Below are 17,836 nucleotides of genomic sequence, written 5' to 3' on the forward strand. Positions count from 1 at the left end.
TTTGGAAAAATCCGTTGATACCATTGAAAACTATGTTAAATTTCCAATAAGATGTGATCAATACTAAACTTGTAAACGTTAGCGAAATAAGCGTTTTTAAGTAGCTAGAACTTAAAAAAAAGTTCAAACTTGAAAAACTTTCTATGGTGGTTCTAAACAAATATTTCCAAACAATCCTTAATTGAACTGGTAATGTGTGGTGCAATCCATCGGCGAACCTTCTGGCAGTTCTAATCGTTGGTCATTTCGTTAGGTGCCGCTTTCGTTGAGAAGTTGGTAAGTCACCACAGAGGTCTTCATCAGGGCTCTACAAGTAATATTTACTTGTTTTGATGACCGCATCCTTGATCTCGAATTTACTAGTGATATCCTGACGGTCGATTCATCCTTCCTTCGTTATACGAAGGCATTATGAAAAAGGACGACATCGACGAATAATTCGGCATACCGCCAAAAAACCTTATCCACAATTTTAAAAAATAGGGTTAAGTAAGAATGCGGGTGGATTAGCCGGCTAAATACCTGGAACCTCGATTAGTCGAAAAACTCGATAACTCGAATTTTTAAATTTCCTCCTGAGGTTCTCTCCTGAGTTATGACTATTAGGTCGACTGTAATAGATTTTCTGACCACAAGCTCAGAGTGAAGGGTGTCAATGCCATCGGCCTGTCTTTCGGGATTAATAAATTGATGAATTAAGCGTCTGGATAATGATTTTAGGTAATTAATCTTGATATCAGCTTGGCAAATCGCTATGTTTTGATTACATCATTCAACCTTACAATGCTTTTGGTGTATAGGGGGAAAAGGCTTTTTACAAACATTTCCCATTTTTGATCTAATGTTGCGGTCTGAATGAAAAAGATTTGTAAGTGCTGCTTTTTCTTTCCTTTGTCAAGGGTTGACTGCGAGTAACAATATCCATTAGAATCCAGTTCGCCGTGTTTTCTTGCCCTTTATTGTCCCATGTTTGCGCGGCCGAGACGCCGGGAAAACTACGTGGCAAGACCTTCGGCTCTGTGAAAAATTCAAAAGCCCTCGTCCTAGATTCGGGGGAAAAATCGAAAGGCCTCGTTTAAACTGTTCACAAACAGGTTGAAAGGAAAACAATCCGAGGGATTTCAACCGAAATGTTCTCGTTTAATTTCCCCCCTTCATTATAAATCCTCCCTTCGGCACGAATTCCATTACAGTTTAAGTATAAATTGTTAACTGTCAGCAAGCTTCAACTAAACAAACTGGCTATTCACAATTAGAACATGCACAAATTATTTTGCTCTGATTGAACTCTAATAATTTTATAACTTTAGTACTATTATAATTTTTGGTTAGCAAGGCTAGCAGTTCGTTAAATACAACACATGTAAAACTTTTTGAGAACACATTGATTTTGTTTTTTGATTTATTATTCTTTGCTGGCTAATTGTACATTTTAGCAGCTACGCACGTCCGCGTGTTTTGCAACGTTTTTATTTGGCATGAAACGTTTGAACTGTTGCGCCCACGGCAGCTGTTTTTCTATACAAGGTATTTTTCTACTCGTGTTACAAACTTAGTAGATTATACATTCAAAATGGAACCAAAAAGTCCTAATTAACTATGGCCCGAATCTCAACAGTTTGGGAGTTATTTCGCTTTTTCTGTTTTTTTATGATTTCACGACCTTACTTCAAATGAACAATGGTAACTACAAAACTAAAAGGTTTTGTACAAACCCTTTGGTACTATTGAAAACTACGTTAAATTTCCAATAAGATGTGATCAATACTAAACTTGTAAACGTTGGTGAAATAAGCGTTTTAGTAGCCGGAACATTAAAAAATAATTTTTTGTTCAACTAATCTTTTTATGTAAGGTTTTGGTCGAAATGAAAAAGCTAGTGCCACGAGCGGGATTCGAACCGACGAACTTCAGCCGCTGGTCTACCACTTGAGCTACCGTGAGTTCGATCCATTCGGGCACCAACTTCCCATCTCAACCTACAACCTTTCGAATTTTCTCTCCTTTTTGCCATTTTTCAAATGTCGTGCAATCAGTCAATACATCACTAAATATAATGGATTTAATAAGTAAAACGAAGTATAATTTCACTAACAGCTCCCCGTGGCCACTTTATATGTCGCCGATAATCGAACCCTGATTACACGATATTCATTCAAAATTTCCAAATATGTTACTTTTTTTAAATTTTCCACCTTACCAATCCGTCAACCACGGTTTTTACTTTTCCTTCATCAATTTCTTCATCCTTGAAAAAAGTAATAAAAATTTTTTTTTAAGTTTAAAATCACCAAGGTAAGTTTTTCAATGTTAAACACAAATTCATTATATTTAGTGGTCTATTGACCAAATGACTTCTTTCAAGTAATTGAAAAATTCATTTCTAGAATTAATTTTCTTAAAATTAATCTTTTTTTTAATTTGGTTCGAAACTGAAATAGCGCAAATTATTTACTTATTTACCAACACAACTGCAACTTTGATTAAAGGATTATTGTATTATTATTCCCCGGAATAAAAGAGTTTTAAGATTCAAAACATTTTTAGTTCATTCAATCAAAATTTCCTTAAGTTTTCACATTCTTTTTTGTTAATTTTCTTACCTTACCAATCAGTCAACCACGGTTTTTACCTTTCCTTCATCAATTTCTTCATCCTTGAAAAAAGTAATTAAAATTTTTTTTTAAAAAGTTTACAATCACCATAGTAAGTTTTTCAACGTTAAACCAAATTCATTATATTTAGTGGTCTATTGACCAAATGACTTCTTTCAATTTAGAAAAATTCATTTCTAGAATTAATTTTTTTTAAATTAATCTTTTTGTTTTATTTGGGTTCGAAACTGAAATAGCGCAAATTATTTACTTATTTACCAAAACAATGCAACTTTGATTAAAGGATTATTGTATTATTATTCCCCGGAATAAAAGAGTTTTAAAATTCAAAACATTTTTAGTTCATTCATTCAAAATTTCCTTAAGTTTTCACATTCTTTTTTTTAATTTTCTACCTTACCAATCAATCAACAACGGTTTTTCCTTTATTTCATCAATTTCTTAATCTTTGAAAAAAAATAATTGTAAAAAACAATTACCCATTAAAATGGATATTAAAAGGAGTACCTATCCTGAAATTTTCTCGTCTCTAGTTTTGGAAATAGTAGTTTAGAATCACCATACTAAGTTTTTTCAACGTTGAACAAAAAATTATTTTTCAATGTTCTGTCTACTAAAACGGTTATTTCACCAACGTTTACAAGTTTAATATTGAGCACATCTTCTTGGAAATTTAATGTAGTTTTCAATGATATCAACGGATTTTTCCAAAACATTTTAGTTTTGGAGTTACTTAAAGTTTAGTTAAGTTAATTTTTTATTTGAATTAAGGTCGTGAAACCTTAAAAAACAGAAAAAGGGATAATTCCGAAATTGTTGAGATTCGGACTATAGTTAATTAGGACTTTTTGGTTCCATTTTGAATGTATATTCTACTGGGTAAGCTTGTAACACGAATAGTCAAACACCTTGTATTTAAAAGTTTACACTTTTTTAATTTCTATCCTATACATGGATTATGCATATTACGAACTGTTCTTATTGCTTAAAAAATCCCGGACAAGACACGAGCAATGCTGGCACTCATTTTGTTATCCGGTTATGGGCGAGGAGGTCACAGGGCATGGAGGGTTCTAGGGATGGGAGGTAATGCATAGGGTTTGAACAGTGTGGTTAGGATGGGTTTAATGATTGAAATTCGAGGAAGCGGAAATGGATCAATTCTTGGATGAAGGTATGTTAAACTCATTGTGGATGTTGAGGTTGGAGAAGTAGAAGTTGGAAAATTATTTTGAGGACTTTGGATTTGAATACTTGGGTATTGTACCTTGGTACCCCACAGTTCTGCTCAGCTGATTTTTCATGGTTAGTATGATTCTGGTTGGTTCGATGGAATGGATTGGCAGGTCAACAGTACAAATAGTGGACAGGATTGGACCAAGAATACTTCCATGCGGGACTCCGGCTTGAATCTGATTTATTCCTTTGACGCGCGTTATTCTGGCCTCTTGAAATTATACCTAACCGCCGCTACTTCAGACTGTCGAACATTTGGTTCATGTCCAGAAACGCACCCGGAACTCTTCTTTTCTTTAACGCGGACGAAATGGCACTCAACAATATTGTTTTACATTGGAGTGATAAGAGCGGAAGCTCCGTGTTTTGTCAATTAATCAACCTTTTTATGTAAGGTTTTGGTAGAAATGAAAAAGTCAGAGTCACGAGCGGGATTCGAACTCACCACCTTCGGCTGAATACGCCGCTGCACTAACTTGAGCTATCGTGACTTCGAAATTCGAAAGGTTGTAAGGTTGAGATGAGAAGTTGCTGACCGAGTGGATCTAATTCACGCTAGCTCAAGTGGTAGAGTAGCGGCTTATTTAACCGAAGGTCGTGAGTTCGAATCCCGCTCGTGACTCTGACTTTTCATTTCAACCAAAACCTTACACAAAAAGGTTGATTAATCGAAAGAAGTAATTTGGTCAATCAGACCACTAAATATAATGGATTTTGTCGTTCCTACAAGTCTTTGTTCTTGTCACTTGTGTGAGAATTCCACGCCAATCTGAGCATAACCATGCTGGCGTGTGATTTCACTCATGACAGGAATTTGACGATCTGCTCTGCCATTAGTACGCAACAATTCAAAGCCCGATAATTTGCATTTTCATGTCAAAATTTTAAATAAATATTGGGTTGTCAAACATGAAATGTTTTTATTACAACTCTTTAAACAGGAAAAATATTTATATTATGTATTAAATTCTTGTTTTCCTTCCATTTCCAAGCACTCATGTTTCATTTCAAACGCCAGGAACACGCAATTTTAGAATATTTTATTTTGATGAGTTCAGACTAGGTCGTCGAGCTGCCCAATCCGAATGTAATATCAATCATGTTGATTAATAGAGTTCTAATGGAATATTCGTTACCGGTTGAAAGTTCACTTTAGGTGTTATGACCTAAAACCCCGAGGAAGACCTTTAACATCAATCGATGACCAACTTCTTATAGAAGCTGTGGAAGAAAATCCCATTAAACCGTCAGAGAACTTACAGAACTCTAGTAGAAACGACAGTTGGCACTTTCCAGACACTTTAATTTAATTGGAAAAGTTAAAAAGTTCGATAGTTTGGTCCCGTATGAGTTGAACTTTGAAAGTTAAACATGAAGAGATTTGTGTGTCCCTATTTGCACTTTGAAAAATTGAGTCGGTCATGCGACGATTAATTGAAAGACTTAATTTGATTTATAAAAGGAAGAATTTAATTTGAAAAACCTGTACAGTCGGGTCAGTAGCTATGACGCTGAATCAAAACTCCACCAGGCATATTTTAATATTGTCCAAGCTTCATCAAGAATGAGTCGTGCTTGTGTTATGCGCACTACCAAAAGCAAGAGCGATGATTTCAAAAGGTTCAACTCATGGCAATCTTGGTTGCTTATCAGGCATTAGGAGCACATGAGATGGCACTGTTCGATTATACAGCTCTTTTGAGTATTTCTCGAAAACCGAAAGACACTGCCCGGGAAGGCATGCGGTTTACTTAATTTGGAAAAGTGCCCAAGCCCATGAGCCAAGTTTGCACAAGCAGTACCCAACTACGAATATTATTTGATGACCTCTCGATTTTTCTGAAGCAGTAGGAAAGCGGAAAATATAAGACTGGATTGTTTTCTGATCCTCCGGGCCGGATTTTTCTTACATATTTTTTGGAACTGGAGAACATTACGTCAGTGATTGTTGAAAACACGATTGAGACATGGCGTAAAAAGTATTTTCCAGCAGTAAGACCTAAATTTGGGGAGGAAATATGGCGTATTTTACTATTAAAAAAAAGACTTGCGTCCTATTAGAAAATATTCAGCGTTCCAACTTAATTGTCCTCACTACCAAATTGATAACACTGGTTAATTTTATGGAAATACAAATTCTCATCGATACGTATGTATATCAACCCAGGAAGAGTATTTTACTGAAACTTAAATTTCCGCCATTTTGTCAGATCGACTTCTTTTTGGACAATCCTCCTTTCCTGAGCGTAAAAGCCAATTTTGCTAACAAACAAATTGTTGAAAAAAAGATCAATTTTAAGCAAACCCCTTTCTTTATGAGTTGGTATTTTTTGTCGACCTTGAAAGAGATCATTTTGCTACAAAATTGCCAACATTCTGTTAGATATGATCGTCTTTTTGAACAATTGGACTTTCATCTTATATTGGCCTCGAAAGAGAGTAAGTTCGTCACGTAAATCCTGGTGTTTTGTCGGAAAAACAAATCTTTTAGGACAATCCGCCTTTCCTGGCCGAGAAAGCCAATTTTTCTCGCTACCAAATTGGTCAAACAATGGTTAATTTTGATGAAATACTTTTCTTGATGCGTTATGATCCAAATCAATCTTGAAAGAGATTTTAGCTTCAAAATGCTTCCTGACAAACACCGACAATAGGCGGACCACTTTCGGCCAAAATTCTCCCTACTGTCGAAGCAAATTTTACAATTTCACTTTTGGTTGTAAGGAATCGGGCTGTTACGTTAAATAAATTACGCAATTTGAAAGTTACTTTTCGTTTAATCCGAATCGTGTTTTCTCCTATTTTTCTTTTGGTGTCGGTTTCATTCCTGTTGCGGTTTTCTCGGTCGCTTCCGAGAAATTGACTGTCATAGGTCATTAGAACCTCGTCTATTTCATGTCTGGTTGATTCGTACTGATTTTTATGCCAAATTGAACGACTCATAAAATTATATTGTATTATTTTCGATGCTTCTTTTATATATTACTAATGTATGCAATCGATTTATGCTTGTCTGCGAATATATACCTGTAGCATAACTAATTATAAAAAATATGCCGTTTTAATTGAATCTTTAGTTAAAACATAGTTTTTGTTTATTAAGAAGTAATTTACCAATTAATTATTGATAGGGTGTGAGGTTTAAAAAAATGGGCACAATTTATCATGACCCATATTCTAGTATTCATTATACATTCACCGAGGATCGCAGTATAAACAAAATTATTTTAATATTAATTAAGTCTTTTATCCCCTGCCGTGACTTCTTGCCAACCGTCTCGTAGAAATGGTCACGTGAGCCGTTTCACATGTGCCAGAGCGCTCGGGGCATATCAATACCACGGCTTTCTATTCCTTCATGTTCCGACGTTAAGTAACTCAAGTACTTGGCCATTGTTATGTAAATGTCGTGCTGACCCGGCTCCGGTTACATTTGGGTTTGGGGGACGCCGATTACCCATTGTAATCTTCCAGGTGCAATCATAATACTAATGAGATAAGAAAAATGATTTTCTCTCGTCGAACAAAATGTTAGGATATTTAAACACTCGGAGATGAAATCTATTCAACGAATGAATAATTTACAAAAGATTATTTAGAAATCTTGAGATGCGCTCTGGTGTTATGTAGGTTTCAGAAAAACATTTTCTTTATCGTGCCACGTTTCGATCTTTATTGAGATCATCTTCAGGGCTCAAATGGCCACTCTCAACACGACACGCAAGAATGTCACACTTACGCAGAAAACAAACACTTTGAGCTCTGAAGATGATCTCAATAAAGATCGAAACGTTGGCACGATAAATAAAATGTTTTTCTGAAAAGCCTATATCAGACCAGAGCGCATCTCACGATTTCTGAATAATCATCGACTAACGGTCACTAATCACCACACAAATTTACAAAAGCCTGTTTGGCTGAAAGTGACTCCTCGCTTGGAATTTCCGATTGTACCCTATTAAATTTATAAAACTATTAAACGTCCATCTTCAACAAATCGCATTTAAATCGTATTTAATCTGATTAATGCAACAAAATCGTAACTTCAGCATTGAGCCTATTTATTGATCAAAGACTAGAAGATTTTGATTGACGTTCAAAAAGGCTGTAAACATCCGCCTATTCTTGCATTGTGTATCGGGATTTCGCCAACTTCATCTTTTGGACTACAGTGCTACCGAAAAATTCGGATTTCACAGGGTGTTAAAAAATACATAAAATACATACATATGTACAAAAAAACTATTTTATCACGATACTGTGTTATTAATGCATAAACAAAACAATTAATTAAGGTTTTTAGTTGAGATGAAAAAAAAGCTAATAGCACGAGAGGGATTCGAACCCACGACCTTCGGCTAGATACGCCGCTGCTCTACCACTTGAGCTATCGTGACCTCGATCCACTCGGACATCAACTCCCCATCTCAACCCCACCTTATGATTTTTCCCTCCTTTTGCCAATTTTCAATCGAGTGGATCGAGGTCACGATAGCTCAGGTGGTAGAGCAGCGGCGTTTCTAGCCGAAGGTCGTGGGTTCGAATCCCTCTCGTGCCATTAGCTTTTTTTCATCTCAACTAAAAACCTTAATTAATTGTCATGTAATAATTGGTCAAGCGGACCAGGAAAGTAGTGAATTAATCATACACAAAACGTTGAACATATTAGAACACATATACAGGGTGTCCTTTTTCTTCAGTCCGGCAGAATTTCTCTTGAACCAATGACGCTATAAAAAAATACAAGCTTATTATTTTTTAGTCGTTTCAAATTTTTACCTTTTTTTTGGAGAAAAATTATACAGGATACCTCAGGCCCAGTTCGACTGCAAATATTATATTGCCAAATACGACCCTATAAATCCTGTCACATCATTTTAAAGGAAATATCTGTGCAATTGGATTTTAAATTGGCCAAAAAATGACAAAGTTATGGCAAAAAGTTTGGAAAAAACAGTCATTTAGTTTGTTAATTATTTATCAAATTTCATGACCCAACTGCCTGCCTTGCGTAAAGATGCAAAGATTTTAACCACTCTTCACCGGTGCTCAGAGCGATAGAGTCAGGGGAGATGAATTGACAAGAATTCTCTATCCTTTGCCGCTGTTCTTCAACTGAGGTTGCTGGTCTATGTTTGGCGTAGACACTTTTTTGGTCATGGGCACACAGAAAATAGTCAAGTGTAGTTAAATCGGGTGACCGAGGAGGCCAACAGATCGGGCCATGCAAAGAATTGTGTGCGAGCATCCATCAAGCTGGAGAATTCTTTGTCCTTGTTGATAAGGAACATCCTCTACGTTGATAAAACCTCCCTCAAAAAATTGAGTAAATGAGCACCATTTAAATTATTTTCGTAAAAATAAAGCCAAATTAATTGATTTCCGAAAAGTCCACACCAAACGCTGATACTGTGAACCACCTGATGATGACAAGAGTACGAAATTCTCGGATTTTCCTCTGACCACGTTCGAAAATTCCATAAATTCCAGGTTTAGTATGCCATTAGAGGTGAACTTGGATTCATCAGTCCATAGTATGTTTGGAAAAACGTTTTCTTCAGCCTCCCAAATCGGCATTTGTGCAAAGAACGTTAGACGCCTGTCATAATCAGAGTCCAGAAGTTCCTGGACAAGATGAGAAAGCGATACGGCTTAAAATTGTAAGTCCGGATCTCTAATTTTATTTTTTGAAAAACTTAGAGCCCTTCTAACATTTCGGAGAGAGGAATTCGGATTTTTGCCAACATACTGTAAAATATTCAGCTCCTCATCGAAATTACGCTGCCGGTTTCTTTTCCCCATAACTTTGTCAGTTTTTGACCAATTTAAAATCCGATTGCAAAGTTGTTTTCAGCGTACAAAATCCTTTAAAATGATGTGTCAGGATGTATAGGGTCGTATTTGAAATTTTGAAGAGCCTGAGGTACCCTGCATAATTTTTCTAAAAAAGGAGGTAAAAATTTGAACCTAGACAAACAATATTAAACCCGTATTTTTTATTTTTTTATTGTATTTTATTTTATTTTTTTATAATGGATGAAGAGAAATTCTGCCGGGCCAACTAAAAAGGACACCATGTATATACACTATGAATTATCCTTTAAAAAATCAGTTTTTTAAATATTTCTTTGACATTTTCTTCATTGCTTCTTCCTTTTCACTCATTTTTAAGTAGTAGTATACTGAACACATGAAAAATGTAGACTGACCTAACATTAAAGTTTTTAGTAGGTGAAGTGAGGTGTGGAATTCACTGAAGAACAGAAATTCTCGAAAATTCGTATAATCTAAGCTTGTCTCAGCTACTATCATTACATCATAATTAACATCAATTAAATAATTACCCGATTGTGTGAATATATTTATTTATGCCAGTAGTTAAGTATTATAGACACGGTCTGTGTGGAATATAGAGAACCCCTGTCCTGTCGAACCAATTAGGTTAACTAAGTATAGTAACATCAAAAAGAAACAAAAACACCTTCAAAATAAGCCTAATTTTTTTTCATACATTAAAAAAAAGGTAAAAGGGAAATGCAATATATCGCAAATAAATTTTTTACTAATACAAATTAAATTACTCAATATTTTAAATGCTCAAATAAGGTTATTGAAATAATTAAAATTATTACATGAAAACATCAATATATATAGAAAAACCTGAGGACTACTCCCATTGTATGAATGTATTTATTTGCGTGAGTGGTTAAGGTATATGGACCCGGTCTATCTGGAACATCGAGTGCACACCTTCCAGCCGATTAGTTAGTGAATGCCCTTTAATTTATGTGAATGTATTTATTGGCGTGAATGAAGGGAGTGCGTCAAGATGAAAAACCAGGTTGTACAGTGTTTAACTAGTGAAAAATTGATATTTAAATTATATCGTCACAAATTATTTTCAGAACGCGGAAAATTATTTGCTTTATATAGATTCAAAATGAAAAGTATAAAAATAATTGTTTTATATAAAAAACAGAAATGTTTTTAGAAAGTTTAAATGGATTATATTTGTATTTTTATTTAGAAAAATTTTAATAATTTTTTTTTTACTTAACTTGAAGAGGAGGTACAATAGTTAAATTAATACAGGGGCAAAATAAGCTATTTTAATGGTAAGGTTGTTTTGGAATATTGAATTTAAAATATTTTTCTAACTTTAACTAAACTTTATTTGTAAGTTGTAATATATGAGTTTCAAAATGTAAATTATTATGCCTAGGTTTTTATCTGTTTTCATAAATTTTGTCAATTTTTAATTATTTTTTACAATTTTTATGTATTAGTTTTATGATTCAGTAGGCTTAATCTCTATTTTTTATTTATTCAGATATCGTGAGATGCGGCCGGGTGTGATGTAGGCTTCAGAAAAACATTTTCTTTATCGTGCCAACGTTTCGAACTTTTATTGAGATCATCTTCAGGGCTCAAAGTGTTTGTCTTCTGTGTAATTGTGCCATCCTTGCGTGTCGTGTTGAAAGTGCCCCACGACACGCAAGGATGGCACAATTACACAGAAGACAAACACTTTGAGCCCTGAAGATGATCTCAATAAAAGTTCGAAACGTGGCACGATAAAGAAAATGTTTTTCTGAAACCTACATCACACCCGACCGCATCTCACGATATCTGAATAACTATCGATTAACTAATCTCTACACATTTCTAATTTTTAAGATTTATAATGGAAAAACTTATTAATGAGGTTTTATCTATGCTAATCGACAATTAATTCAATGCGAGCCAGTTTTTTATTAAGTTGTCCTGTTGGTTATGTCTCTTTATTTGTAGTGGTGAGAACAAACAAGACAATTATTGAGAAACTCATTTGGTAAAAAAGACACGTTTAAAGGTGTTAGGAAAGTTCATTTATTGTACAAGAGTATATACATTAATAAGTGTTGATAATGTAAAATAATGTTATTGTTGAAAGCGGACCCCTTTGTTATAAAACGGGCCCTTTTATAACCAAAATGAACGATAGTACTTTTCACGATTAATAGACGACCACTGCCGGGTAAAGAATGATTTATTGCCTTTTACGAAAAGCTTTACATTGCCCCACCTGTGACATTTTTTGCATTTCTTTCTCAACTGTAACGTTAGCTAGGCGTTAATTTCTATTCAGCTTGGTTATTCTATCTGTAAACTTATTTATTGGGATGAACCCCAAGACCGAACTGACGGTTTTCTGTAGCAAGTATGCTACAGTTTTCTAGTCTGAAATCATAGCGATTGAACAATGTGCCAGAAAAATAAAAAGGCTAAGAATACATTCCTGGAAGATAGACATTTTCTCTGACAGCCAGGCAGCTCTCAGGGCCTCATACGAGGCGAAGGCAAAGAGTGTTTGGAAATGCATGGAGGCCCTGACATTAATGACCTGACCCTGACCTAGGAGCCAGGGCACTCGAGGCATAGACGCAACGAAAAGGTTGACATGTTGGCCAAAAAGGGAGCCGACATGGACTCTATGGGCCCAGAACCCTACTGCGGCCTAGCAGCCTGCCACAAAAGATACATAGAAGGACCATCCGCAAAACTTACAAAAGAATTACTGGAAGGTAACCCCAAACGAACCAGAAATCAGGTTGGAACCCTGACAGGGCACTGCCACTTGAGAAAGTACATGCACCGGGTAGGAGTACAGACAGAAGAAACACTGTGCAGATACTGACAGGAAGAGGCTCAACCTCATGCGAGGCGTAGGCAAAGTGCGTTTGCAACTGCATGGAGGCCCTGACGGAAGTCAGTGACATAAATGACCTGACCCTGACATGGATCCCTGGGCACTCGGACCACAGAGGCAACTAAAAGGTTGACATGCTGGCAAAAGAGGAGGGGGGCAACATGGACTCTCTTGGTACTGAATTGTACTGTGTCTTAGCATCTTGCCACAAAAGAGGATACGTCTTAAAATGGATCCTTAATGAGTTCAAAACCTGGTGGAATAATACCACAGGTATAAGGCCCGCGAAGAGATTCATGGATGAACCATCCGCAAAACTTTCAAAAGAATTACTGCAAGGCAACGCAACCGAACCAGGATTCTGGTTGGACTCCTGGCGGGGCCCTGCCATTTAAGAAAGCACATGCACCGGAGAGTACAGACAGAAGAAATACTGTCCAGATACTTCCAGGAAGAGGAGGAGACCGCAGAACACATTTTATGTTTCTGAGAAGGTCTATGCAGGTAGGTGCAGGTTCTTGCAACTAGGATAAGAAAAAGCAAGATCCTTCACCAAGGAACCGCTAGCAAAGCTGTAGAGGCTGGTTAATAGCCTGAAGCTGGCCAGAGAGTTATAAATAACAGAGGAGCATAATAGATCTATTCAGGTCGAGGTGCAGTACGCCTTGTGGCCGCCTCTTTTATCCCTATCCCTATCCTTATTTAACTTTAACCGATATTTTCCCTTGAAATATATTTTTTATGTTTCATAGTATATACACTCATACCATAGTTATCTCAGTTGTTGTTGAGTTGAAGTTATTTGTTGGTCAGCGAGTCGTTGAACTCATCCTGAATCTGCAGTGGGTTGCTTATTGCCACATGAGCTCAGATCATTCAGGTCAATTTGTCCACTGCCGGTGTTTTCTTATTTATATACTTATTTGAAAAACTCCCAGTTAAAAGGCTATATTGAGACTACAATTGACCAGGCTCGCCGAACTCAAAAAATGTTCGCGATTTTGCGGTTCATCTTTGGGATGTGAGTAGTTCAAACCCGGGTTTGAAGACTGGCCCAATATGCTGGACATAAAAATCAATTATATTCAACCATTCAGTACAAGCCATTAAGCGTTGCTTCCGAGGTTATCAGTAAACGATTAAATGTTTAAACAAGTGATTTACTTCTTTAGTTAGAACTGTTTCATGAGCTCTATCTCACGAACTCTGGCTCACAATGCGAGCTTAACCGGCCTGAAAGATAATCCATTGTTTGAAATTACCTCCCCGAGCTTCGAAGGAAGACGGTGCTTTTTCTATATCCCGCTTGAAGCTTGATTTTATACCCTAATTAAAATTTTAAAAAAATTTGTATTAACGAGTAATTGAAATCTTCGAAAGTGATATAAGTTTCTAATTGAAGTTGAAAATAATAAAGCCTTTTACAGACTTTTGATCATTAATATTTGCCTTAGAACCTTTAAAAATGTTTTATATCAATTTAGGGCAAAATGCCAGCAATAAACCGACTCATTAAAGTATCTGAAGTTTTTAAAAACATTAAATTTAGTGTTTCGAAGAAAAAAAAATCATTTCAATATACTGACTTCTTTTAATTTCTAAATTACTTATTCACTCGATACTTCTTGCGACTTAAATAACAAAAAACAAGAAAGACTTTTATAAAATTTAAAACTATAATTTTACAATCTTTTATTGGAAATTTACAAATGTAGAATTAACTAAGTAAATATTTTTTCCCTCCAATCCTCAGAGGTGGAAAGACTATTAATAGAACAACTATAGCTAATAAAAAATATTTTCTTAAATCACCCTTTCACCACATACACCAGCAATAAATCATGTGGCGTTTGAGTCGTTTAGTGTTCGACCTCTGAACAGGTGTTTCTACTGCTTCTAAATGCTTCTAAGTTGACGTGTATTCTAAGCCTTTGACGGTGGACGAAAGCGGTTTTAATATCATAATAGGCCAACAAGATCTGATAGGAGAAAGAGAATATGTAATAGTTGTTATGAAACCGGACATAGCCCTCTAGCCACAGTGGTTTATACGGTTGGTTCAAAATCAAAAAATGGAGTTGGTGCAGCATTCCTCGACATAAGTAACAAGAACTCAACTAAGTTAAAGCTACCCTCCTTTTGCTCTATCTTTTCCGCCGAAGCCATAGCTATAAGGGAAGCGGTTAAGTATGTAATGTAAAAGCCTTAAAAAATACGGATTGTCCTCAAGATCCCATCACCACAGAGATAAAACACAGTATGTTGTCTGCGAGTAATCGTGTCATTATTCACTTGATCTGGGCGAAGGGTCACAGTGATAATAAATTTAACAATCAGGTCGATTTACTGGCAACAGAGGCTGCAGTTTCGGGAAGTTGTATTGAAGAGATCTCGGTGTCGGATATCACCTTTCATAACAAAACGATTCTGAGGAAAAAATGGCAAAAGGAATACACAGAGGCAAGTAATTCTAAGAGCCTCTGGTATTTTAACATACAGCCAACGATCCAGTCTGCAGCATGGTTTTCTACCGTGAGACGACCGAGAAAGTTTTTAACTTGTATATTTAGGCTTAGGTTTAACCACCACCGTCTTCCATCCCATCTCCACAAAATGGAAATCTTTTCAAATGGCAAATGTCCATGTGACAATTCTACAGTGGCAGATGCGAATCATGTTCTTTTGGCCTGCCCACTAAAACTTCAAGGAAGAGAAGATATTTACAAAACACTGGTGAAAAATAAAGTGCCACTACCCACCTCAGTTAACTTAATTTTAAGGTATATCAAGAACATTGAAAACCTGGATCCCATTTTTACATTTATCGAAAAAAATGACATAGATATTTAAACAAATTTTAATAAAGAAGGAAAGAATAGTAATATTAGATCAAGTGGACGTGGGCAGGCGGCGGCTGGGCCGTGCCTGGCTGGGCGGGCGGTGCGCTGGTTGGGTGGACGCTTTTGGCCTCTCGGGCGAGTTTGGCCCCGGATTGTGGGATGGATGCGGACTTTTCCTTGGGCCCTAGGTGCCGTGTAGATGGTTTTTATCCGCATCTATCTGGAACAATCTGTGACAAAGTAAAAAAAGGGTAGAAGGACCTCATGCAGGGAAGAGGCCTGGGCGACCTTCCCGGTCGGCGCTCGTGGCGTTCGGTCTCGGCGGGGTCGGGCTGTGGACTATCCGCGGGACCCACTAACAGGAATGGCTAGAAAAACGGTTTTATGAATAGAAAAAAATGACCTAGCTTTCAATAGCCCCTGGAGTCCAACCTCGGCGGCTGGACGGATAAGACCATGGTCTGATCACGGACTGCTAACCGAGGTGTACATATAAATTTCGCAAACCTTTGTGCTTTATTGTCTGATAATCCAAATTGGCTCACCAAGGAGTATCAGCAGGACTTGCAGGTTTTCTCACCGCTGGAAACTCAGGATTAATGTTCCCAAAACTGTGTATTTTTCACAAAACGACGACCAATATTCAAGGAAACCGTTTCCATTCACGGACACAAAATCGAGTGGTGTGAGGTGGTAAAGTACTTGGGTTTAACTCTATACCGTAAACTTAACTTCTCTAGGCATATAAATGAAGTTAGGAAAGGTAAAATATTCATAAAAGCCTTATTTCCGTTGATGGCCCGTGAGAGTGGAATGAGCTTTGAAAATAAACTAATTATTTATAAAGTAGCTATTAAACCTATCCTGATGTATGCTTGCCCAGCATGGAGTTACAAGTGTGAATCGAACATCCAAAAACCTAAGGATTTATAACCTCACTCCTCGATACACTAGAATTGGCCTCCTCCAGAGAGAACGGGAATAGAATATAATAAGTCCAAATTAAAGTGTCTGTCTAGGAAAATTTTTATGGGTCTCTAATGTAATAAGCAAAATGAAGTATACTTCACTAAAGCTCTCCGTGGCCATTTCATTTGTCGCCGAGAATCAAATAGATTACACGACATTTGAAAAAAGGAGGGAAAATTCGAAAGGTGAGGTGAGATGGGGAGTTGGTGACCGAGGATCGAAGTCACGATAGCTCAAGTGGTAGAGCAGCGGCGAATTTAGCCGAAGGTCGTGGGTTCGAATCCCGCTCGTGACACTGGCTTTTTTATCTCAACCAATACCTTTCATAAAGATTAATTAATTTGAATGTCAATCAGTTAGCTCACTTTGCGTTTTACACCCACCGAATGGGTCAAAACTCCAAACATCTGACCGAGATCAATATAGCGCTTGTGTTTTCTAAGCACAAAATCTTGTTGAACTCAAGGAACAAAAAGAATGAAAGTTTAGTAAAGTTTTTCATCTCATTAATATAAAAAACAGACAAAGAGCGGTATTGTTTGTTGTAGAAAAATCGCGTATATAGAAAGTGTTTTTTCTGCCCGCTCACAATGCCTCCTTCTCACGCCCGCCGGAAACTTTTAACATGCGAAGTAAAACACAGGGGAGAGAGTGGGCGGAACAGAAAGTGTGGTAAAGGGCACCTGACTCCTTAATTTTCCTGCAGACAATGTGTTCTCGGTGTATAAGCAAGGCCTTCGGCTTCCCTTTCTTTTTGCCGAGGGGAAAAAAAACCCGGTCATTTCGTCTTTTTTCGAAACGCCGAAACAATGCCATTTTCGACACAGCACACCTGAGCGCGTCTTCAGTAAAGTGTTCGCATTTTGTACCAGGAGTACATTTGAGTTCGGCCTCCTTGGTCGAAGTATTTTCGCAATTCAGACGTGAAACAGTTTTTCAGGTCTGCGCCGGCAATCAATGAATCTCAGGACAATAGCACAATAACCTGTTGAAGAACAATGCCCTGGACCCTGACCCTCGTTAAATTTCTTTGTCCATTGGATCGTTTGTCCCGTAATTTTTGAAGAAAAGGCCAATTTCCATATGCCAACAGCTTTTATATAGGTACAATGTTTTTCAGATATCTCAGCCAAAGATCTACAGCTTATTAAGTGCATATTGGGTCATGAAATGGACCGTTTATTAACAGGAAATTAATTAAAAATTTTAAAACATACATAATAAGTTCTATTTTATTTATATCAGACAGGAGGGCTTAACTTCCAACTGTCCGTTAGGTGTCGCGGACGCAGTTCAAACTACTTTATTTTTCATCGCATGATCTATTAACAAGACATGGACTCGGCCGGGATTCGAACCCAGAACTGCTAGCTCGGCAAATACGAGTCGGTCTCCCTAACCACTCGGCATTAAGCACCTGAAAACGGTTTTGGTCCTGAACAAGTTCACTTAAAGTTGCGGGCCACCTTTTGCGGAAGAGGTCTTCG

General features: G+C 36.9%; 1 protein-coding gene and 1 non-coding gene across 2 annotated transcripts in view; both read left to right on the forward strand.

The window, feature by feature from the left end:
* The window catches only part of LOC106664312 (CUB and sushi domain-containing protein 3), a 156,821-nt gene that overhangs the window by 96,186 nt on the left and 42,799 nt on the right, over window positions 1-17,836 (forward strand). The window lies entirely within an intron of this gene.
* Trnae-uuc lies at window positions 8,337-8,409 on the forward strand. The gene has a single exon. It is a non-coding gene; the product is annotated as a tRNA-Glu (tRNA).

This window comes from Cimex lectularius, unplaced genomic scaffold, assembly GCF_000648675.2.
Source record: "Cimex lectularius strain Harlan isolate CLEC.00 unplaced genomic scaffold, Clec_2.1 scaffold1, whole genome shotgun sequence".
NCBI lineage: Eukaryota > Metazoa > Arthropoda > Insecta > Hemiptera > Cimicidae > Cimex > Cimex lectularius.